Consider the following 26289-nt stretch of genomic DNA (forward strand, 5'->3'; position numbering starts at 1 on the left):
CCTTCTTCCCTTGCAGACTTCCTCCCTGGCTTTCTTTCAGGTTTGATGATTGACCAAGTAGCAGCTGTAATATGGGATGGAGGCATAGTCTGCCTGTGCTCAGAGAGGGCCACCTCCCTGTGATATGGGTGACATTTTGATTTATTCCTCTGTAAGTCATTTTTTTCTGTACATGTTCACTCTTACATGCTCATATCTACCTTAGAAAAAAGAAAAATGGGATTAAAAAATGATACTTTATTAGATTGGCATTTTCCTCTGTGATATTCTTCCCCCAAACACATAACTTGAGTGTAATTGTGAGAAAAAATATTAGACAAATTCCAACTGAGGGATGCTCTACAAAATACCAGTAGTCTTTAAAACTATTGAGGTCATGAGAAACAGGGAAAGTCTAAGAAACGTCACAATCTAGAGCAGCCTAAAGAGACATGAGCTTTAAATGTAACACGAGATGCTGGATGGGATCCTTGAACAGAAAAAGGATATTAATGGAAGAATGAGAACATTTGAAAAAGTGAGGACTTTAGTTAATGACATAACGATTTTGGTTCACCAATCATAAGAAATGTACCACACTAACATACAGTGCTAATAATAGGGAAACTGTAGGGTGGGGGGCAGTATATGGGAACTCTCTCTACAACATCTTCACACTATTACTGTACATCTAATGATGTTCTAAAATAAAAAGGTTATTTTAAAGAGTTGTTTTTGAGGCCGGGCGCGGTGGCTCAAGCCTGTAATCCCAGCACTTTGGGAGGCCGAGACGGGCGGATCACGAGGTCAGGAGATCGAGACCATCCTGGCTAACACGGTGAAACCCCGTCTCTACTAAAAATACAAAAAACTAGCCGGGCGAGGTGGCGGGCGCCTGTAGTCCCAGCTACTCCGGAGGCTGAGGCAGGAGAATGGCGTAAACCCGGGAGGCGGAGCTTGCAGTGAGCTGAGATCCGGCCACTGCACTCCAGCCCGGGCTACAGAGCAAGACTCCGTCTCAAAAAAAAAAAAAAAAAAAAAAGAGTTGTTTTTGAAATGATAGTCCTCAAATTTATTAGTGCCGTACACAGGGGGTTAGGGGAAGGATTGCTTCTGGAGGTATGTCGGGTTTAGTAGAACATTTCATCACAATTCAGTACCCGCCTTTCCTTTCCTGTTACTGATGAGTGAGGCAGGTAGATAAAGCTTGTCGTTTCTCATGAAGGAAATCCCTGAGTTGTTTAATTAGCTCTGTATCAGATATAGCCTGAGGATTTACATGTTTTGCCATGTTTAGGTTTCAGCTTGGAACTCAATCCTGTTATTTTAAGATTTTTGGCCATTAACTGCAGGGGGGAAGCACGAAAAACACCTCTGTTTTTATAACAGTACGTGTCTTAACAAAAATAATTTACATGAACACGAGCCAAGGGACAAGTCTTGGAAGTCAGCAGTCCTGTGCAGAGACATGTCTGCGTGGCATTTCCTTATTTTAAGAAAATCTTTTTACATAGCCTATTTAAAGAAGGATAGTTTCCCTCTCATTTCTTCCTCTAAAAAATAATATACTTGAAGACTGGGTCAGGTCTATTTTTAAGGGGCCACTGATAGAAATGAATTGCTTTTGGGTTTCAACTCTGAGTTCTGCCTTCCCCAAATTCTTCTCCAGCCCACATGCTTTTTTTTTTCCCCCCTAGGTGGGTAAAGTCTATTCGGCTTTTCAAGTATTCTCTATTTAAGAACGCAGGTACCTTTAGGTAGCTTCAAGAATTATTAATAAAATAATAATTAAAATAAGCCAGACAATTTACATGTGAAAAAATGGAAGTCAGGATGCCTAATTTTTAAGGAGGTCATGAGGATACAGGGAAAATTGCATAAATTCAAGAAAAGGGAGCATGAATTAAGGCTAATGGAAAATGGCTGCTTATTATGAAAAACAAATGGGAAGATGTATTGCTTGAGAGTAAGAATTTCAAGAAGTGAGAAAATTGACTTATTGGGAGGAGTTGCAGATTTACATTGCAAGAGGAAAATATACAGGAATTGCAAAAATTAAGTCTATTTTGTAATAAGTCTACCACGAGATATAGTAAATAAGGTGTGTGTATATATTCTCTAAGTATATGTTCTCTATAAACACATATATATTCTACATACACATTGCATGTTAGATCATATTGGGTGCTAGATCTCTTTCTCATGAAAGCATAAAACAAATGTTATAAATGAAACACCTCTGCACTCATCACACAATTTAAGTGAGAGAATATTTCAATATATTTGAATCCTGTGTATTCCTCCTTAATCACATCCCTCATCCTTTCACCGGTGGTAATCACTATTCTAAATTTTATAGTTATTTGTTCCTGTTTTCTTTACAGCTATTACCACACAAAAATATATCTCTGAACAATATATTTTCAGTTTTGCTTGTTTTTGAATTTATATAAACGGAATTAGACTGAATAACTATTTCTGTGACTTTTTGAAACTCAAGGGTATAAGCATTTATTTTATATGTTATATTATGATAAGATGCTTTAAAATGTTCACGTTTATGGCTTTTAAAAATGATCTTATTAACAGTTCCACATTTAGTTACTTAGTAATTAGAAAAGATGGCCTATATAATACTCATTTTTTGAAACTGTTGATATGTTCTTAATGGTCTTTTATGGAGCTAATATTCATATACGTTCCCTGAGAGATTGAAAAGAATTTGAATTCTTGAAATATTGAATGCAGTGCTGTATATAGGTCCATTAGATCATGCTTGTTGATTATGTTACTAAAATGCTATATAGACTTTCTAAACTTTCCGGTCTGCCTGATCTATCAACCATTGAAATAGGTATGTAAAACTTTTCCGATATGGTTGTTTTATAATTTTCTTCTTGTAGTTCTATCAATTTCTGTTTTTTACATTTTAAAGCTGTATTATTAGGTGCATATAAGTTTAGAAGCATTGTCTTTTCTTAATTAAATTATACTTTATTATCATGTAATGGATCATTTTTTTCTGCCAGTAATAAATTTTGCTTTAAAGGCTACTTTATGGACATTAATGAAACTAAACTAGATTTATTTATTTATTTGAGACAGAGTCTTGCTCTGTCGCCCCAGGCTGGAGCGCAGTGGCATGATCTCAGCTCACTGCAACCTCTGCCTCCCGGGTTCAAGCAATTCTCCTGTCTCAGCCTCCTGAGTAGCTGGGATTTCAGGCACAAGCTACCATGCCTGGCTAGTTTTTGTATTTTTAGTAGAGATGGCGTTTCACTATGTTGGTCAGGCTGGTCTCTAACTCCTGACCTCATGATCCACCTGTCTTGGCCACCCAAAGTGCTGGGATTACAGGTGTGAGCCACTGTGCATGGCCACTAAACCAGATTTTCTTTTTTTTTGAGACAGAGTCTTGCTCTGTTGCCCAGGCTGGAGTGCAGTAGCACCATCTCAGCTCACTGCAAGCTCTGCCTCCTGGGTTCACGCCATTTTCCTGCCTCAGCCTCCCAAGTAGCTGGACTACAGGCACCCACCGCCACCCCTGGCTAATTTTTTGTATTTTTAAAAAATAGAGACAGAGGTTCACCATGTTAGCCAGGATGATCTCGATCTCCTGACCTCGTGATCTGCCCACCTCAGGCTCCCAGAGTGCTGGGATTACAGGCGTGAGCCACAGCGCTCGGCCTAAACCAGATTTTTAAAAGTTAATATTTAACTAGACTATTTTTTTATCTTTTTACCTTTAGCATTTCTCTTTTGTTGTGTTCTAAATATGTCTCTGTGAACACCCTAAGATACATCTTATTTTTAAAGTTAATCGGATCATCTTTGCCTTTTAACTAGAATGTATAATTTATTAATATTTAATATAATTACTTTTATTTTGAAATGTATTACTACCACTATATTGTGTGCTTTCTGTAGGTTCTGCTTTTTCTTTTTCTTTTTTTTCTTCCCTCTTGCCCTCTTTTGAATTAATTGAGTTGCCTTTTTTTTTTTTTTCAATTTTCCCCTATTCTAGTTGGAAATATATGTTTTATTTTAGGATTATTCCAAAGTTTGTTGTTGTCAACTTAACAATATTGAAACTAACTTAATATCTTTATCTCCTCCAAAAAAAGAAAAGACCTTAGAATGCTTTAAGCCCATTTGCCCTTCTGACATAAATGGTGGTATTAGCCAGGGTTCTCCAGAGAAGCAGAGCTAGGACTATTTAGATCTCGATTTAGATCTAGATTTATAGATAAATAGATGAGACAGGATTTATTATAGGAACTGACTGTGGTGATTTTTGAGGTTGAGAAGTACTATAATATGCCGTCTGCAAACTGGAGAATCAAGAATGCTGATAGTGTGGCTCAGTCTAAGCCCGAAGGCTTGAGAAACAGATGAGCCAGTGTGCCATTCTCAGTCCAAAGCTGAAGGTCTGAGAAACTGGGCACCTGCCGGCACAAGTCCTGGAGTCTGAAGGCCAGAGGTCATGGAATCCTGATGTCCAAGGGCAAGAGAAGATGGTTATCCCAGCTTCAGGAGAGACAGCAAATTCACCTTTCCTCTGCACTTTTATCCTCAATCCATTGGATGGTGCCTCCCCACAGTGGGTGAGGGCAGATCTTCCTCATTCCATCCACTGATTCAAATGCCAATCTCTTCCAGAAACATCCTCACAGACACACCCCAGAAATAATGCTTTACCAGCTATCTGGGCATCCCTTAATTCAGTCAAATTGACAATTAAAACTAGCAATCCCAAATGGTATTCGTGATCAGTATTTTAATTCCACTTTTTTCTATAGAATTAATCAAACTTACATTTTTACTTTTAATTTAGGAATACAATGAGATGATTCAAAATTTTCAAACTATTGAAAGATACTGTGAACAGTCTCCCCATTCCAGCTACCCAATTTTCTTACTTGGAGGCCACTGATGTTAGTTTCTCATGTATCATTACTGAGACTTCTTAGGCAGGTGAATATATCTTTTTATACATTTTTATTCTGCTCTTTTTTCCTTTCCTAATGTTCCAAGATTTTCTTTTATTATTATTTTCTTTCTCTTTAGAGGACTTCCTTTAAACCATTATTTTATAGTAGGTCTGCTGGTGACATGGTGACACTATCTTTTTGTTTCACTTCATTTGAGAATATCTTGATTTCACCTTCATATTTTCACAGGTTGAGCATTCTTTTCTTTCAGGCCTTGACAAATGTGCCAGTTCCATTTGGTTGCCACAGTTTAGATTAGGAATTTGCTGTAATTTAGTATTTTTCCCTTATAGTAAGGTGTCATTTATCTCTTGCTGCTTTATGATTTTTTTTCATTGTCTTTAGTTTTCAGAAGTTCGACTATGATGTGTCTTGTGATTTCTTTGAGTTTATCCTTTTTGGATGTTAAATATGTAGGTTTGTGCTTTCTGCCATATTTGGGAAATTTTTAGCCATTATTTATTTGAATACTTTTCAGCCCCACCCTCTTTCTCCTCTCCTGGGATTTCTATGACACAAACCCTAGATCTTTTGCTATAATCCCACATGTCCTGGGGCTTTGTTTCTTTTGTATTATTTCAGTCTATTTTCTCTTTGTTGTTTAGATTAAGCAACTACTACTTTTGTATATTCAAGTTTGCTTTTTTGTTAATCTACATATTTGACAATTTCAGATTCCCAGTTTTTCCACCATCCAGTTTGGGATACATGAGGCAAGAAGAAAACCTAGGGCTCTCACCACTGTGCTGTCCCTCAGGTCCCGAGGTCACTGGCTGATCTCCGTTCTTCTCTCCACCATTCAGAGTCTTCTTAGGTTTATTTTCTATATAATATCCAGGGTTTTTAACTGTACTCAGCAGGAGGAACAGGGAAAAGCCCATTCACTCCATCTTCAACATTATTATTTTATATAGTTAATGTCTCTATATATTTACCCACATGGTGTCTTTGCTCACCGTTCTTGCATGTCGAACCATATTTCTAGTATCATTATCTGAAGTATACCCTTCAAAAATTCCTTAAATTAACTGTTGGTAGAAAACTTTCTCATTTTGATTGTATGAAATGATTTCCCTTACTCTACTTTTGGAAAAAATCGTTTTATTTAGTGCATCCTTATATATTGACAGTTATTTTTCTCAGCAATTTGAAAATATTTCTCTGCTATTCTCTGGCTTTCGATGCTGCTATTGATTAGTCAATTGCAACATTACTTTTCATGTCATACATCTTTTCTCTCAAAGGATCCTTTCTTTGTTATTGTTGATCTGTAGTTTTCCCATGATGTATCCACGTTTAGATTTCTTTGCTGATAGCTTGTTCAACTTCCTGAATCTGAGTCATTAACTCAGATTGTTGTCTTTCATCAATTCTGGAGAATTCTTGGCCAATATGTCTTCAGTATTATATCCTGTCCATTTTCTCTATTATTTCCTTCTGGTACTTTTTAAAAAGGTCATTTCACCAGATTCAGTGTCTGGTAAGGGTCCACTCTCTTGTTCATAGTGGTGCCTTGTGGCAATTTCTTCACATGGTGGAAGAGGGAAGGCAGCTGTTGGACGCCTCCTTTATAAAGGCACAATAAATGACACAATAACATCAAGCAATGGTCCTCCTATTAGATGCATTTTAGCCTTCTGAGTCTACCTTCCAGGTATCTCAAACTCTGATATAGTTCGTTCTTTGTTTCTCTGTGCTGCTTTCTTGGTGATTACTTCAGATCTATCTTCCAGTTCACTAATTCTGTTGTTAACTGTATCTGATATGATGTATAATATGTCCACTAATCTCTAATTTTATTTAGTGCACTTCTTTTTATTTTTCAACTTCACTTTTCTTCAAACCTCCCTGCACATTAAAAAGATATCTATTTAAGATAAAAAAAAAAAAACTTCAAGCATACCAAACTAAAAAGAATAGTGTAGTAAAGCTCTATGTACCCGTTATCCAGCTCAACAATGAACAATTCATAGCTAATCTTGTTTCCTCTGTATCCCTACCTACTTTCTTTCCCACTCAGGATAATTCTGAAGCAATCCCAGATATCATATTATTTTATCTGTAATAGTCCAATATGTATGTCTGGTAGATAAGGATTCCCCTTTAAATAAACAATACTACTATTTTCATTCCCCCTAAAAGTCCACGGTAATACTATTCGTAATTAACATCAAATAGTCTTTAAAAATATTTTATGGTTTGTCAATCATAGTTTTAATATCCACCTTTATTTCTTCAAACACATTAAACATACTAAATTTACATTTTATTTTATTTTATTAATAATATAGTTAATCCTTGTGGGCCTGGTGTTGTTATTTGTTTTTTTCTGCTGGCTCTTGCTCATAGTAGTTTGTTCCCTCATGTGCTTGTGATTTTTTTCTTGGGGGGTTGGGGTGAGCTTGTGGTCATTGGAACTCTGTAGGAATTCTTTGAGAGTCTGGTTAATGTTCATTTCCCCAGAAATTTGTGATTGCTTCTTCCAGGCACTAGGCACGTTGTGCGCACACTAACCTGTAATCCTGAGAATTCAATTTTCAGGTTGGGTTTTCCAGGCTATAGTGTAAATTTCATACCAACTGATGTGACTGTCATCTTGTGATTGGTAATTCTCAGAAAAGCCTTTATTTTCATTCCTTACCCACAGTCAAAGCTGAGAGAGTAAAGACTTTTTATGGTCTATTGGAATGATATTATTTTTTCAACTTACCTTCACTAAGGCTGTTGCCTTTTGTAGAACTGGCTTTTGCGTTCATTAAGGTTGTTCCTTTTTGTAGAACTGGCTCCATGCAAGGGTCTCAATTTGCATAAACCCCAGACATTGTGTCTTGTTCCTCTGCACAAGCCTATACTCTGTTTAAAAACTCTTAAAGATCACGTATTGTCAGATTTCCTGAAGACAAGAGTTACTTCCAGTGCTCAGTTATTGCTTGGATTCATGCCTTTTTACTGCTTTTATCCTATAACGGTTTCTTTCACCGTGTTCTACTCAGCTAAAGATTTAAAATGGTATAATAAATATTTCATTCAACGTTTTAAGATGTTTTGTAGTAGGATTCCTCAGAATATCTGCTGTGCTGCCACATTCCTACAGAGGAGGAGGAATCCAAATTATTATGCCTTAAGTCCCACCTGATTTACTGCCAGAAATTAACCTTCATCACAGTGTCTCTCAGCTGTTCCTAAGAGCTTCTCATTTGGGGGGCTAGCTGATGTTGTCTTAGTTTATTTGGGTGTTCTATCAAACTGCCATAAACTACGTAGCTTATAAACAAAAATTTATTTATCATAGTTCTGAAGGCTAGGAAGTTTAAGATCAAGATGACAGCAGATTTACTGTCTGGGGGTGTTAACGGTGAAGGGTATACAGGTTCTTGGCATCTTGAACAAAGAATTAGACAAAACGCACAAACAAAACAAGGAAGGAATGAAGGGTATTGTTGAAAATGAAAGTACACTCCACATTGTGGGAGCGGGTCTGAGCATAGGGGCTCAAGGGCCCTGTTACAGAGCTTTTGTGAGTTTACCCTCTACTTGGGGTATGCCATATGTAAGTGAAGAGGATGTAACAAAGTTACAAAGTCATCTATGACATTCACCCTATGGAGAGGATATTTCCTGTTACAGCTGAAGTGTGAGTTCGCCTTATGATGCCGGCCTCCAGACCCTATTTTCCTGCCTCAGTGAGGGTTTGCTCTCTTGTTCATGGAGGGTGCCTTCTGGCTATTTCCTCACATCGTGGAAGAGGGAAGGCAGACACTGAAGATCTCTTTTCTAAAAGCACTAATCTCCTTCATGACGGGTCTAGCCACTTCCCAGAAACTGCACTCCTAATACCACTGTGTTCGGAATTGGTGGGTTCTTGGTCTCGCTGACTTCAAGCACGAAGCTGCGGACCATCACCGTGAGTGTCACAGTTCTTAAAAACGGTGTGTCTGGAGTTTGTCCCTTCAGACGTGTCCGCCCTTTCTTCCTTCTGGTGGGTTCCTGGTCTGGCTGACTTCAGGAGTGAAGCGCAGACCTTCCCAGTGTTATAGCTCTTAGAGGCGGCGCTTCTGGAGTTGGTTGTTCTTCCCCGTGGGTTCGTAGTCTTAATGGCTTTAAGAGTGAAGCTGTAGACCTTCGTGGTGAGTGTCACAGCTCATACAGCTCACACATCTGACCTCGACCCAAAGAGTGACCAATAGCGAGATTTGTTGCAAAAAGTGAAAGTACAAACCTTCCACTCTCCAGAAGAAGACCTCAACACGTTACCACTGCGGCTCCGGCAGCCTGCTTTTATTCCCTTATCTGACCCCACCCACATTCTGCTGATTCGTCCATTTTATGGAGAGCAGATTGGTCCCTTTTACAGAGAGCTGATTGGTCCATTTTGACAGGGTGCTGATTGGTGTGTTTACAAACCTTGAGCTAAACACAGAGTGCTAATTGGTGCATTTACAATCCGTTAGCTAGACACAAAAGTTCTCCAAGTCCCTGCTAGATTAGCTAGACACAGAGCACTGAGGGTGCATTTACAAACCTTTAGCTAGACACAGAGCATTGATTGGTGTGTTTACAAACCTTTAGCTAGACACAGAGTGCTGATTGGTGCCTTTACAATCCTTTAGCTAGACACAGAGTGCTGATTGGTGCATTTACAATCCTCTAGCTAAACGTAAAAGTTCTCCAAGTCCCCACCTGACTGGGGAGCCCAGCTGGCTTCCCCTAGTGGATCCCACACAGGCTGGGGCAGGCCAGTCCCGTGCCACTGCAGGCACTCCTCAGCAGTTGGGGGTTGGGGGTAGATGGGACGTGGCGCCCATCGGGGAGGCTCAGACCTCAGGGGAGCTGGCAGGCTGCAGGTTCCAAGCCCTGCCCCACAGGGAGGCAGCTGAGGCCTGTCGAGAATTCGAGTGTGGCACCAGCTGGCAGGCCGGCAGTGCTGGGAGACCCCACGCATCCTCTGCAGCTGCTGGCCCAGATGCTAAGCCCCTCTCTGCCTGGCCGGCAGTGCCAGGCCAGCAGCTCCCAGTGCGGGGCCCTCTGAGCCTGCACCCACCAGTAACTCACGCTGGCCTGCAAGCCTGCATGCAACCCCGGTTCCCACCCGCGCCTCTCCCTCCACACCTCCCTGCAAGCAGAGGGAGCAGGCTCTGGCCTCAGCCAGCCCAGAGAGGGGCTCCCACAGTGCAGCAGTGGGCTGAAGGACTCCTCAAGCGTGACCAGAGAGGATGCCAAGGCTGAGGAGGTGCCGAGAGCGAGCGAGGACTGCTGGCACATTGTCACCTCTCACCATCACATTGGTCATTAGTTTCAACATATGAACTTTCCAGAGGACACAGGCATCCAGACCATAGCAGATTGGTTCTTTGGTTAAGACCCTCTCTCTGTTCTGTCTGTATCATCTGACCCTCATGCCTCTGTTGCTGATAACTCTCATTTGTTTATCATTCTGCTTGAAAAAGCTGTCCTTTGTTGGTGACCGCCACTGCCATTACTATTTTTGGCAAGAGACGTTGTTCTTTTCTTTTACTTCAGGCCAAATATCGGATAGGCCCTTGTCCTCTATTTTCTAAAGAACAGAAGGTATGAGAGAGAGCATTATAACACAGAAATGAGCTTACAAATACTTCCCAAGGCCAGACCTGAACTCAGGACTTCTGGTTGACCTGCCTCTCTGCATCTCTCCTACCTTATTTCCATGGGCCAATGGCTAGTTTACTTTTCAACACCTAAGTTCCTCTACTCACTGATGGGCTTTGAAGTCTAGGCTAAAATTCAAAGTCCTAAAGAGGGTAATTTTCATGCTCCTTTGCCCAGGCCAATCCCCACCTTCCCAGTCCCTATTCTCTGCCAGGAATGACTGCTACTCACAGTCATTTCAGGAGGATGTTGTGTGTGTGTGTGCGTGTGTGTGTGTGTGTGTGTTTTCCCAGAAAAGCCCAGAGAGATATGGCTGTAACCTATGCACCCCTATCTAAGACTTCAAACTAGTCTGACGCTAGTGCATTTTTTCAAGGTCTATATCTTTGAATGTCGTGTGTAAGACTTTACCAATTCATCTCAGTTTAGACTGCACTGAGCCTAGTCCATTTCTTTTTCTGACATGCTATAGATAACAACTTAGATAATAAACATACATGAACCTGCCCAAGAAACACGTAACACTGAAGAGGCACAAAGCAGTCTAAAGCTGTGTTTAGAAGAATAACTACTCTCTAAGGAACAAATAATCCTCAGTGATGCAGCTGTCTTTAAAACATCTACCCAATTTACCTGACTACACAGAACAGTAAATATTCAGGTTACTTCACTGCATTTAGGTTTTTTCCACAAACAATGGGTGGTAATATGCCTTAGATTTGCATAACTAAGGTTCTCCAGAGTGGTAGGCGTTCCAGAAAAACAAATGGAAACAACAATAAGTCTCAAAAGTGAACTCAAATCTCCACCTGGGACCTCCATCTCTCAGACACACACTTACAAACCAAAAGGTGCAACTCTTTAAATGGCAATTTTTCCAGCTGCTACATTCATATATTTTCTAATAAGAATGTTCATCTACTACACCCCTTACATATCTTTCTTAAGCTATCATAAAGCGCAGTGTCTTACTCTTAGTGGATACTTGTTAAATGTAGGTTGATGTCACACATTAGTGTGAATGATTCTTAGCATGATTCCTCCCTCTTCCTACTGTGCTATGGAAATGAGGGCTTTGATGCAGGGTGGGGTTGAGGTTTCACTGCAATATGTGGCACTTGAGATCTTTAAATCCCTGTTCTGCCAAATATTGTGTGACCTTGGGTAACTTATTTTTTCTAAGCTTCAGTTTCCTTGTAAAAATGTTAATATATTAAAGAATTCAGCAAAGTGTCTCAATGAATATTAACACTCTGCTGTTTTTGCTTCTACCATCTCTCAGCCTCAACATACCGGAGGCCACCCTGGCTCCAGGGATGACCAGAAGAAGATGCAGCCCAGACCATTTCTGCCCATGTTTCTGAGTTCTAGAGATCATTTGTAGTTGTACTGGGACATCCCCAGTTCAGATGTGCTGCTTGATTTCTTTGTCTCCTTCAAGCATTTGTGGGCTACTCCCTAAAGCTAGAAAGGAATCAAGAAAGGTTCAAGCCCTATTGTTACAGGAAAGGGGTTCTGATCCTGACCCCAAGAGAGACCCCCTTGAATCTCACACAAGAAAGAATTCAGGGTGAGTTCGTAAAGTGAAAGCAAGTTTATTAAGAAAGTAAAGGAATAAAAGAGTGGCTATTCCATAGACAGATCCGCCCCAAGGGCTGCTGGTTGCCCATTTTTATGGTTACTTCTTGATGATATGCTAACCAAGGGTGGAATATTTATGCCCCCCTTTTTTAGACCATATAGGGTGTCTTCCTGACATTGCCATGGCCTTTGTAAGCTGTCATGGCACTGGTGGGTGTGTAGCGGTGAAGACGACCAGAGGTCACTCTTGTTGCCATCTTGATTTTGGTGGGTTTTAGCTGGCTTCTTTACTGCAAACTGTTTTGGCAATAAGGTCTTTATGACCTGTATCTTGTGGCTGACATCCTATCTCATCCTGTGACTTAGACACCTTAACCATCTGGGAATGCAGCCCAGTAGGTCTCAGCCTCATTTTACCCAGCTCTTATTCAAGATGGAGTTGATCTGGTTCACAAACCTCTGACACTATTAATTAGTAGTTTTCAAACTGTTAGTTTTGACTCAATGAATCTCGAAATTAATTTAGTGAATAACCAACACTTTGAAAAATTATGTAATAAATAAAAGTATAATAAAAAGAAATATTCATAGTTAGCGGAAATAATGTTTTGTGAAAGTTTTGTATGAAATGAGTCACATTGGGTGTACAATGTATTTCTTATGTGAAAGTTATTAGAATCAAAACGGAGTTGCTAATGTTAAAACAAAGCAAAACAGCCCTAACAAATAGAGCCAGGGAAGGCAATCAAGAGAGGGTTCTCGTGACTAGTAACAAAAACTGTCACAAAAGACTGCAAAAACTACAACCTTGCGAAAAGGTCATTGCAACCTTACACAAAAAACACTTCTGCAAGGTTATCTACTCATCAGCTGCCTGTCCAGCCTTGGACTGGCACCACTCTTGTTGTTGACCTTTGGAGCCAAGGATAATCACTTCAAAACAATTATGTGATAATTCTCCTAATTTTTTCCTTTAATAATCTTTGTCTTCCTTTACCTCCCTGAATACGCTTTGGTTCACATAGTCTCATTATAATACTCTATTCACAAAGAAACATTGCTTTCTTTTAGAGAGCCCTTCTTTATTATTTAGGTTGACATTTACTGTGGATTGCCATAAAAAAAAAATCTGAGAGACACTACTTTCAAGAGTTCTGATAGGTCAGGTGTTGTGGCTCACACTTATATTCCCAGTGTTTTGGGAGGCCAAGGTGGGAGGATCCCTTGAGGCCAAGAGTTCAAGACCAGCCTGGGCAACATAGCAAGACCCCATCTCTACCAAAACAAAAACAGCCACGTATGGTGGCATGTGTTTGTAGTCCTAGCTACTCAGGAGGAGCTATGATCTCTCTACTGCACTCCAGTCTGGGTGACAGAGCAAGTCTTTAAAATAATAATAATAATAATAATACAAAGAAAAGATTAAAAAGAGTTCTGATGACTAAAAATTGTCTTAATTATATAAAAATAAAATAACATAAATGAATATTCTCAGATAAACAAAAATAGCATGCCCCATGTGGTAGATTGATTGCTCTATTGGCCCTAATTATTTACTACTCTGTATGTACATCCTATGCCACAAAACTTGTAGTACATTCCCACTCTGACCCTGCACTCAGTTTTGTGACTTGATTTGGCCAATGAGAGATTAGCAAATGAGATGTGACTAGAGGCTTGAAAAGCACTTGTGAAATTAGGCTTGCTCTTACTCTAGTCTTTTGCCATCACTGTGAAAACATGCCCAGGCTAGCTGTTGGAGGATAAGAATCACATGGTGCAGAGAGAAATGACCCTCATCTCATAGCCAAGATTATCCAAACCTGGTGAAGATAGTCAGCCACCCTAGAAAAGATCAGAAGAATCACTCAGCTGAGCCCAGTCCAAATTGCCCAACCTGCTAATCATGAATTAAATAAATCTTCTTTTTACATGCAATGGGGGTTTTGTAGTTGTTTGTTATGGAGCATTATTGTGGCAATAGATAATTTATATACAAAATAGGAGATTTAGCCATTAATAAAATTCATACTAATAATAATCATTGTAATAAAAGATGTATCAGTTTTCCAAAGACCATCTCACTTGGTAATCTTGAAAATAACTTTTCATCTTTATATTTCACATTTTACTGGTTGCTGCATATAAGGCCTTTATTAAGGAAACAGTTTATTTAGTTAATTTAATAGAAGACAAGGTGGCAGAGGAAGTAGATTTGCTTAAGGTTACTCAACAAGGTTCTGTTATCAGGAGACCTGGATTCAGTCTCCCAAGAATTCTCTTTATCAGAACAGTCTGCAAGTTGCTGACCTCTCCCATATCCCAAAATGAAAAGCCTGATTCCTACCCATTCTTCCGGATCTACCTAAATTTTCATAAAAGTTCCTGTGGGATGCCAGTTTGAATAATTAGAATTGACATTTTGCTTGCAAGCAAAATAGAGGCTCTTTCCTCAGGAAACCACAATGACATTAACATCCTCCGAGAGCATTCTGTCCTCCAAATAACCTGATTTGTTTTCCCTAAATTTGCATTTTCATTTGATCATTAAAAATGAGTCATTCTTTGTAATAGGAAACCTGTGATTCTCTTGACTAGTCGATTTTGACCTGTTGGTTATCACAGCAAGATCCTGGTACCATTTGCTCACTGGACATTCAGTTTTCAGGCACTACCAGTTATTTAATAAAAGCCTGCCCTTAAGAATGATGAAGGCATGGAGAATGGCAAAGTGGTAGTGGAAGTGGGAGTGGGGAGCTTTGAGGTTGCTTTTATGGAATCCATATCAGTAGGTTAAGAAAACATCCATTGTCCATATTAAAGAAGTGTGTGTGTGTGTGTGTGTGTGTGTGTGTGTATTTGTGTATGTTGATAGGGGAGAAATGCAAAATCCTTGATAAGCCCCCCTTGGTGCCAGCAATCTCCATCAGACAGACCTGATAATTTGTGAATCAGAAATAGTCCCAAATACCCTGAGTCCTGTTGATAATGGGGCTAGTAAGCAATAACTTCACATATGTCTCAGGTATATTTCAATGTCACCTTTATGTTCCCCAAAGAAGGGACATTTTGGGGGGCACCTGCTATGTACTGGTCAGTATTTTGGTTGCTGGAGAGATACAAACAAATGAGACTCAATCCTAAACTAGGAGGACCTAGTCTGCAATTGGTTAATGTGTTTTCTCTGTGACACCAGGGTCAGTGTTTTGGCTCTGTGATTACTTCGTTTCAATAGCCCAATGGGGCTTCTTTCTCCCTTAAAATTTCTCTGATTCCTTGATAGCTTGGTTGTTGTTTATGTCTTCTGGTGCTTTTACTTTGAGCTGTTCTGGGGTTTGCATTTGGCACAAGTAAATATTGAATAAAAAGTATTCATTAAATAAAGAGAGAAGCAATGTTTTTTTTTTTAATGTATCAAAATGAGTGATCAGTTGGTTTGACAGAATTCTCAGAAGACAGTACATGTGTTTGTGTGCACACAAAAATACGTTCAAGAATCAGATCTGATATATATATTTAAGAATATAAGTACTTTTTCAGCTAAAGATCTAAGGTTGACTTGAATCAAAATTTGACTTACATTTCCCCTAGTGCTTAAAGCTTGATTCAAAGCTTAAATACTTGGGTTCAAAGTACTTCAGCTGTTAACAAAATCCTTTGGATTCCATCAAAATAGTAGATTAAGTATGCTTACTTCAATCCCCTGCCTCACAAAATGCGACTGCAAATCTATTTTAATGAATGTTTCACATAAGTCTTTTCTTGAGAAATGATTAGTAGGAAAGTTTAAGACAATCAATTTTAGTTAGAAAAGCCAAACATTTCTGAATGAATTTAAAATAAGATTTGTTTTATTAAGGGTGTTTTTTAAATCAACCGTGAAATCATGTAAGTTATAGGAAAATGAAATTTTAAAAAACATTTTTTCCCTCATGGTACACTTAAGTATTTTTAAAATATGTTAGTTGTCATATCTTTTTGTGTTGTTATGCATTTATTATTTTATGAAATAAAGTGGCACTCATGATGAGAGGTCACTATTTAGTGATCCATTATCACCAATGTTTATAATCACTGAGTGGTACACACATGCATCGTACACGTGTTTGTTTAGGGTTAGATTATTTTTACTCTAAGTGCCTGTAATCTATTCAACCTCATGAAATTCATACAGGATTTAAAAATAATCAATATAAATATTTCCTGAATATAAGTGTGATGGTTAATACTATGTGTCAATTGATTGAAGGATGCAAAGTATTGATCCTGGGTGTGTCTGTGAGGTTGTTTACATTTGAGTCAGTGGGCTAGGAAAGGCAGACCCACCCTTAATCTGGGTGAGCTCCTTCTAACCAGCTGTCAGCATAGCCAGAATATAAAGCAAGCAGAAAAACATGAAAAGACTAGACGGCTGGTCTTTTCATGGGCTAGCCGCCCAGCCTACATCTTTCTCCCATGCTGGATGCTTCCTATCCTCAAATATCAGACCCCAGGTTCTTCAATTTTGGGACTCAGACTGGTTCTCCTTGCTCCTCAGCTTGCAGCTGGCCTATTGTGGGACCTTGTGATCATGTGAGTTAACACTTAATAAACTCCCCTTTATATGTATTTATATATACATATATATACACATATGCACACATATATGTATCTCCTGTTAGTTCTGTCCCTCTAGAGAACCCTGACTAATATAATAAGTATAATTTATTATCATGTATTTAAATATTATCTTCTACTTTTGAGGAGACCAGAGGGTTGTGTGATCATGTAGAAAAATGTAACTAAGATATAGTAGAGCTGGAAAGAACCCAACATAATCCAAGTCCTTCATTTAACACAGGAGACAACTTGACTCATAAAGGTTAAGTGATTTGTTGACCATTCTAACCTCATATACCAAGACAATTTCAGAAATATTCATCCTGGAGATGGCAGTTGGACTAACTTACACATAATTGCCTCTGCTGAGTCTTTTTTATTTTTTTTATTATACTTTAAGTTCTAGGTACATGTGCACAACGTGCAGGTTTGTTACATTCTGCTGAGTCTTTTACCAACCACTTTTGAATTTCGCAGAGTACAGTACAAGGGCAAAATGTCAGGCTACATATGGGAGCTAGGACTGGGTAGTTTGGCTGATGTGTAACTATGATGTGTTCTTCATTACTCATGTAATACTCATGCTGCCAAGAGCTCACACCAGAAACTAAACTAAGAGAAAGGAGAGCACCAGAAAGGAATAGCAAACAACTCCACTGGAGGTAGCGTGCTGGTTCTACACTGGCAAATATTGACGTAGAGATCAAACTTTTTGCTAGAACCATTAGGTGATATTAGTTTCTGCATCAGAGAGGGTTTCACACCTGTGTGCCACTCAAAACCAGGTGTGTGGAATAACCCAGACAAGACTAAAGTTTATGAATGTCATTAGTGAGATGCTGAGATAGTGTCCCCAGTTCACGATCAATTATGATAACATTGCAAAAATTGTCTTTTGGGAGGCTGGCAGTCAGAACAAGCTTCTTCAAGAGAAATTCCATATTGAAAATTGCCAGCATTCATATGACTAGCTGAATCGGGTTTTTGGGTGAGGAGGCAGTGTAGGATAGTAGGAAGGACCTAGGCTTTCAAGGGAAACAAACTTGAATTGAACCTTAACTCCACTGCATGGTGATTGTGTGGCTTGTCTGTAGAATGGGAGTAATGATACTGTTCTGTCAGCATGATTTTAAGAATTAGATGCAGGTATATACAAGGTATATAGTCGATGCTCAGTGAGTAGTAGTCTTCATTAATTTTCTCCATCCATTTGAAATAGGGCAATAACAGTACCTTGGCTTCCATTATTAAGCCATTATTATTATTATCATTTAGGAGACAGGGTCTTGCTGTGTTGCTCAGGCTGGAGTGCAGTGATATAATCATAGCTTGCTGCAACCTTGAACTCCTGGGCTCGAATGATCCTCCTACCTCAGCCTCTTGAGTAGTTAGGACTATAGGCACACACCACCATGGTCAGCTAATCTTTTAATTTTTTGTAGAGGCAGGGTATCACTATATTGTCCAGGCTGGTCTTGAACTCCTGGCCTCAAGGGATCCTCCTGCCTCAACCTGCCAAACATACACTGTACGAGGCCCTGAACCTGTATTATATGTCAGGCAAGAACTTAATAAGCAATCTTTTTGAGTCTTCACAACAACCCTATGGACTAAATATTATTGGCATAATTTTTCATAAACAGGAAACTTGGACTTGCTAAATTTATGTAACATACCAAGGTCAAGGACACTTGGAAAGTAAGATACAGAGGCAGGGTTCCAACCCGGGTCTATCCAGCCTTTCCCTACCATTCCACACTCTCTCTCATATCCTTTGGAGTCAGGAGACTGATTCCGCTCCATAGATGGTCCTTCTTTCCATGTCTGTTTAGGCTGAAAAGAAAGACATGCATGACTAACTAATAAAAATGGCTTTAAAATCTCAGAACTAACTCTTTAAAATGAATGTGAGAGGGGAAAGTCCAAATTTCTGCAGTTTTTAGTTGAGACCCTCAGAAACCAAGGTGAAACTAGAAGACAGTGAGACAGATGTTTGACTTTTAGCTTAAACAGTGAAATTTTTAGTGCTCTGTGTTTGTTTTAGAACATATTTTATAGTGGTTGCTCTTAAAATGATGAGAAGATAGAAATCTCTTTTAGTGTTTGGAAACACTTATTTTTTTCATTTCCGTTTGACTTATGATGTTACAATTGGCTTTAGAAGATAAAGTTTTTAAGACATTTATCCTAACTTCCGATTTTAGCTGATTTCCATTAACTCTGCTGTAGTAAAATTCAGGTAAACACAATTTTATTTCATGCCTTCCGTTAACAAAGTCAAGTCAAAAGATTAAAACACGCAAGGTCATGTTCCTTTCAGTCTGACAAAGCATTTAGCTGGGATTGTATTTATTGCCTTGAGGTTTTCTCGCTTCTAAAAGATTGTTCTGATTTCTTTGGGTTAAGCTGTCTAGTGACACCTTGTTACCTGGATTTGTAGCTGGAGATGGTGGTTGGTTGTTTTTACACTCCAGGACCTGCAGGGACGTGGCAGGGGGCTCTCTCCTTCTCCCATGTCCCTGCAGGTCCTAGGGCGTAAAAACTTTGGGAAAACAGCCTATAGCAAAACTGCTTACAACTTAATTAATACAATTGAATATCAGTTTGTTACCTTACTGATCTGTCCTTCTCTCAGTGTTACTATATTTGGAAAGACAAATTACAACCAGTTAATCCACCAACAAGTATTTTAGGAACATTTTAAAGGGTATCTAGCAGGCTATTGACACTGTGTCAGTTACAAGGAAGTGTAGCATACTGGAATGAGCAAAGAGTTCCTGGAGAAGAAAGTTTGAGTCTGATGATGATGAAACAGTGGTGCTGCTGTAGAGCATGCTGGTGGGGGTAGTAACTGCCCATTACTCAGCATCTTTCAGGTCTCAGCACTAGTGATCTGCCTGTTTCTGAAACTCAGGCTCTTTCTAACACGACTTACTTCCTTATAACTGGTGCACCATCTCCCACATGGTACTAACTCTTGGGTCACGGAAGTAATGTGCATAATACAAATGTGATGCCAGAAACATAAACTATATCCCTCATGTCTCGAAACTGTATTTTCCTGGGGATGATGGTACCTATGAGATAATTAAAGGGTAGTTGTAAGGATCAAGGAAGAGGTCGATGTAATGTGCCAGGTGCATGGAAGATGCTTCATAATTAGTAGTAATTATTAACATTATTACTATTATTGGACATAGTCTTGTCCTCTAAGCAGTCTCAGTGATGGGAGGAGAGTTTTAAAAATATGATCAACAGTGACAAGTGTCAGACAGGAGCCAAAAGTTGAAGAAAATAGGACTTAAGAAAATAGGACTCAAATATTGCTTTCTTAGCTCAGAGTTTTTGGAAAAGGAACTCAGGGAAGTCATGAGGCTGGGCATGAAGAACTAACTCACTGAAAATTCATACACCTTGGCTGGGGGTGGTGGCTCATGCCTGTAATCTCAGCACTTTGGGAGGCTGAGGTGGGAGAATTGCTTGGGCCTAGGAGTTCGAGATAAGCCTGGGCAAAATGGCAAAATTCTGCCTCTACAAAAAATATAAAAATTAGCCAGACATGGTGGTGCACGTCTGTGGTTCCAGTTACTTGGAGGTTAAGGTGGGAGGATCACTTGAGCCCAGGTGCTTGAGGCTGCAGCGAGCTGTGATCATGCCACTGCATTCAGTTTGGGCAACACAGCGAGACTTTGTCTCAAAAAATAAAAACAACAACAACATAAAAAAGAAATTCACGCACTCATTCCTGCGCATACAATGCATTAGACACTGTCTCACAGCATACTCTCTTACTTACTACTTTCACCCTGGGGCTGTGTTAAAACTGATTTCCAAGCCTCCTCTCCCTGGTCCTTGGGTAGCTCCATTTATGTTTCTGGGACAGACTCAGCCCCATTTTTCTCTTCAACTGGTCCTGTTGAAGCCACCAGTGGTGGCTTCTCTTCCACAGAGGAAAGGCTGAATATGTTGAACTGTCTTTAATCTTAGCCTTGGGGTTCATGAGTGGCAAACTCTTAAAAGTTATAGTCCACCAAATGCTAAACAAACAGACTGAACTGATGAGAACTATATCTCTGCCACCTGTTAACTGTAATTGTCATTAGCTTTGTGGTCTAGTTTGTTGACAGCAGACTGAGAGACATCCAGATGCTGCTCTATTCTGCCTCTGCAATTGTTCCAGCAAATCTCAGCACTGTACTTGTTTTGGTCTTTGTTAGTTAAGAATGAATTTAAATTATGTAAACAAAATCTTGCTTCTCTTGATTCTTTCAGCTTTTCTATCTTTCCCCTGAACTGCTCTCAATCTGCATGAGAACAACACTGGCCCTCAGAAGCCCCTTTATAGAGAGATCTCAACTAACACTGCTGAAAAAGAGCTCACAGGTGACATCTATTTATTTGTTTGTTTGTCATATCGAGTTTAAAAAATAGGTAATTGTTAATAGTAAAAGTTTTCAAATGGAAAAACGGGGTTCATAGAAAAAAGTAAGTTTCCTTTCCCAATTTCCCTTCTAACTTTTTTTACAGCATGTTTGTGACATGATGCAATCCGATCTGAGCACAGATGACATTTGAGGTTTCGTGTTACAGAAAATGAATGTTTCCAACTTTATCAATGCTGTCAGTTTACAACTATGAGTATATTGAATTTAATGACAAGGAGAGCTCCCTGCACTGAAATATGACAGCAGCAGCAACAGACAGGAAAGAGAGCAGAGAGAGAAAAGAGAGCGCATTAGAGGTGGGTGAAGACAACACCTAGACCTTTGACGAGGCTTCCCAAGACCAACTTTTCCATTTCTTTCCTTTTTTTTTTTTTTTTTTTTTTTTGAGATGGAGATTCACCCTTGTTGCCCTGGCTGGATTGCAATGGCGCGATCTCGGCTCACCGCAACCTCCAACGCCAGGTTCAAGAGATTCTCCTGCCTCAGCCTCCCGATTAGCTGGGATTATAGGCATGCGCCACCATACCTGGCTGATTTTATATTTTTAGTAGAGATAGGGTTTCTCCATGTTGCTCAGGCTGGTCTTGAACTCCTGACCTCAGGTGATCCACCTGCCTCAGCCTCCCAAAGTTCCGGGATTACAGGCGTGAGCCACTGTGCCTGGTCGCAACTTTCCCATTTCTAAGCTGGCATGTGACCAGCTTGTGAAAGGACTGATTAAGGAGCTTTGTGGTGAAATGTACCTTGGAAGTTAGACTCTACCCCCATGGAACTTTAGGGAAAGCACCACCAAAGTCCTCTGCTCCAGCTTTGCAAAATAATTTCAAAAGTTATTTTGAAAACAAAATCTACATAGTCATCAGAACTTCAAGGAACCACTCACATTTCCCTGGCTGTCCTGACACTCATATTACCACTTCACAGCATGAAACCAAGAATAGAAAAATCTGTTTACAATGCTTACCCATAGGTTTTTTCTTCCAAATGCCTCTTTTCATTAAAAAAACAAAACAAAACAAAACAAAAAAAACTAAACTAAAACAAACAAACAGATGAAAATTCCAAAAGTCAAAGAAAAGCTTCAAGAGTCCTTCTGTGCCCCGGGATGCTCTTAATTTCTTTATAAGCCTGACTTCCTTGGGTCTCCTGCATTAGGTTCAAGGTAAGTACAGACCAACTGTTTGTTTGTCATTTACCTGCACAAAAGTATTTTGACGGAGACGGTCACTGGAAGTTCAATTAGACACTCGCTAAAGGTAACAGATACCATTTCCAAATTTAAATATTTCACACATGGATCATAAATGATAAATTTTACTCCCACCTACCACCACTCCCTTCATCTTCCTTAAATTCTCCAGCCTTTGGAAATCCCCAGTAGAGCTAACAAATCTGCAAAACCTAATGAAAGCTGGGCGAGGTGGCTCATGCGTATAATCCCAGCACTTTGGAAGGCCATGAGAGGAGGATGGTTTGAGCTCAGGAGTTCGAGACCAGCTTGGGCAATATGACAAAGCCCTGCCTCTATAGAAAGTACAAAAATTAACCAGGCTTGGCGGCACAGGTTTATAGTCCCGGGTACTCAGGACGCTGAGGCGAGAGAATCACTTGAGCCTGGGAGGTAGAGGCTGCAGCGAGTGGGGATCACACCACTGCATTCCAGCCTGAGGGACAGAGCGAGACCTTGTCTCAAAAAACAAAAACCAAGAAAACAACAACAAAAATTACCTAATGAATTTAATCTCAGGCCAACCAGAAACAAGATTTAATCATTATTTATTCATTTTTTAATAAGATAATTCATCATTTCTATTTCAATAAGTCTTCCAAAATGATAAATAAATAGTACACTATGTATTTGTCAGGTCAGGTAGTTTTTTTTCAGTTCTCCACTCTCCATAACCTAGTCCTCTTTTCTTCCCCTATTTTATTTCTAAATGTACATAATTTCTAAATTATGTACCTTTCAATTTACACATAGCCAGGAACTTATCCTGGGAGAATTTGCCTCTTCAGCAATATGTCATTCCTGGCATATACATTTCATTTAATTGTTGATTCTAAGTTTCTTGAGGCCAAGGTCTGTGTCTTACTTTCCATCACATTTGTATCTTCTAAACTGCTATGGATTAATGATGCCTGAAGAAGTGACTGAAAGGAAATTTAAAACTTGACATACGAAACAACAGGTTCAAAATTTAGGAAGGTCAAAGGGGCATGACAGACATCAAAGATAATTATAAAAGATTAAAGCAGCAGCAGAGAGATAATGTATGCCGATTTCTTAGAAAAGCAAGGATCATCACAATTCATTAAAACTTTCCAGTACTTTCTTTTTCAAGTGAGAGGACTAAAGCCATCTATCGCTTCTTTCCTTTTAAAGTTTTCAATTGTAAAAATTAGTCTACCTTCCAAACATGTTTAGAATATATAAGTTGTCCATCTGCTTCTTTTGCTACTTATTGGGAAGAATTATGCTCAGGGTCATTAGAAAAGTAATTCTCTCTTGATTTTTCAAGAAAATCCCAGATGTGACCTGCACATTGATAACAGAGAATTTAGTTTGCCAGCAAGAGCTAAATTGGATTTTGGTTGCATTTTTCAAGTAGAATTGTTATACTTTCTTCCTTTTTCAAGGACGAATTCAAATATCTTTTTTCTTCTTGTCCATGACAGTTACTCTGATGGGAAACTCCACTAGAATGTAAATATTTTGAGATGGTAAAACGAAAACAAAAAACAAACAAACAAAAAACACTTGACATGTTTTTTGAGAATCCACTTGTGAGATCAAAGTATCAAATACAACTCTGAAATGTCATACCTGGGGATGCAATTATTAGTCTCCTAATCTTGCTCTCAAGAATGCTACACGAGAGGGGCTGAATGATTATGCAAACCAGATGCTGTAAATTAAGTCACTTTGTTTAAAATGACCGAGTCTTTAGTGGAATTTAATCACTTGAACCCTGGCATTATTTAAACACCAAACAGTATTATGCAATGATACAAACTGTCAATCATGTACACACAGCATCTATTAATGTTACCTGGATGACACTTTACTCTGAAGAAATGATAATAAATTTCAATTTGTTAATACAAATGATGCGCATTATGTATTAAAGTAATTTAAAAGTGAGAGAAGGAAATTATTATGAAATATATGTTGTCACATAAATTTGCATTTTGACCAAATGCTGAGCTCCATGTGCGCCCTGACAACAATATTAATAGGTTCTCTTTAACTTGAGTACAACTTGTGAAGCAGAAACTTTTGCCTAAGATATAAAATTCTAAAATAGGCTGGATATGGTAGCTCACATCTGTAATCCTAGCACTTTGGGAGGCAGAGGTAGGCACTTGAGGCCAGGAGTTTGAGACTAGCCTGACCGACATGGTGAAATCCTGTCTGTACTAAAAATACAAAAAGCTAGCTGGGTGTGGTGGTGCGTGCCTGTAATCCCAGCTACTCAGGAGGCTAAGGCACGAGAATAGCCTGAACCCAGAAGGCGGAGGTTGCAGTGAGCCAAGATGGTGCCACTGCACTCCAGCCTGGGCGACAAAGTGAGACTGTCTCAAAAAAAAAAATGTTCTGAAATAACTTCCAAAGTAAATATATAACTTCCAAAATAAATTGCATAACAGGGCCACCACAAATTCAAGAGTGTGATGGCATTTAAATTTCTTTTCTTCTTAAGTATTTGATGCAATTTAAAAAATGACTACATGTTAGGGACTTTAGAAAAAATATACATATTAAGAAAAACTAAAAGGAAATTTGCAAAACTGGAAATAGTCATGTTGGGCTGCTAAGATTACAGATGGGTTTTTCTCTTCCAAATTTTTGAATTATTGTAATAAAAAGAAAATGGCTCAATTGTACTCTAGGTCTAGGGTTTGATTGATTGGGTTGGGAGCGCTCTGGGCACTGGCTTTTCCCCCTGGAACGGTCTACTGTTTGCAGAAGCTGCTTTTGAGTTTTTATTAAGACCTAGAGGAAAAGAAGAATGGAGATATGTGTGTGTGTTTGTGTGTGTGTGTGTGTGTGTGTGTGTGTGTACATGGTTCTTTATAATGCTGCCCTTTTTTTTTTTTTGCATGAAAAAGGGCATTTTCTTTGTACACATTCTCTTTCTCCTCTTTTGCCTGCTTTCTAGGACAACTTGCTGAAAAAATATCAAGACAACAAAAAAAAGCCTTTCTAAATCTGGTTACAAGTAATTATGTTTTCCTGTTCTATGTCATTGTACGCATGTAAAAACAGTGTCATCATCTGTAGAAATGCACATGATTACCACACCCTTCAGCAAACTTTCTAAATCATATTAGTAGGTTAAGGTAATTTTCAAGTCACTTGCACAATGCAATTAAAAGACAGCACCTTTTGTTTACATAAGCAGTCCTCTACATACAGTCATTCTAGGTTAATAAATTTTGGCTTTAATGTAAAAATAAAACTGAAAGATAGGATAATATTGAGTAGTGAATGAAGTAGGAAAATATGTATTCAAGTTTTGAATACATATTTGTTTGCTACTGTTAGTCCCTCAATAGGTCTTAGACTCAGTTTCTCCATCTGTGCAATGGCTATAATGTTCTTACCCTGTCTGTCTCAGAAGATTGATGTGAAAATGCTCTGTGAGGTACTGGCTGTTGTCAGTAGGCCTATGCAGGTCACTCTGAGTTTCATTTTGTTGTTTTTTAATCTGCAAACCACAGAGAAAAATCTTCAGCTCTTCTCTCCAAGAGCACATCCTAGTCATCCAGCCCAACCTCCTTTTGTTATGTAGCTCACACACATTTCATCCTTTCTAGTACTGCCATTCACAGGCATGGATCTACATGCAATCAGAGACCCCTTAAGCTGCCCAGACATTTGTTTTCAGTGACTCATGATGCTCATTGAAACCAGAAGGACCATCACCCAAAGCCACTGTCTCTGGCACTAGCTCTTTCCAGACAAGAGCTCTTTGCTGGCAGTAGGCTAAATCACTCTCTTGCAATTATATTCTATGACCAAAATGTCTCTGGAGGACTTTTAGTTTACCGTCATCTGTGGAAAATAG

At 39.1% G+C, this 26289-nt stretch overlaps 1 long non-coding RNA gene across 1 annotated transcript in view; it reads left to right on the plus strand.

Moving 5' to 3' along the window:
* The first annotated feature begins 431 nt into the window (after positions 1 to 431).
* The window catches only part of LOC139362191 (uncharacterized), a 29461-nt gene continuing 3603 nt past the window's right edge, over positions 432 to 26289 (plus strand). The window contains exons 1-2 of the long non-coding RNA XR_011620576.1: positions 432 to 517; positions 21048 to 21158. This is a non-coding gene — a long non-coding RNA (uncharacterized lncRNA). The remainder of the gene's footprint in view (positions 518 to 21047; positions 21159 to 26289) is intronic.

The sequence above is a fragment of the Macaca nemestrina genome, chromosome 3 (assembly GCF_043159975.1).
Source record: "Macaca nemestrina isolate mMacNem1 chromosome 3, mMacNem.hap1, whole genome shotgun sequence".
NCBI lineage: Eukaryota > Metazoa > Chordata > Mammalia > Primates > Cercopithecidae > Macaca > Macaca nemestrina.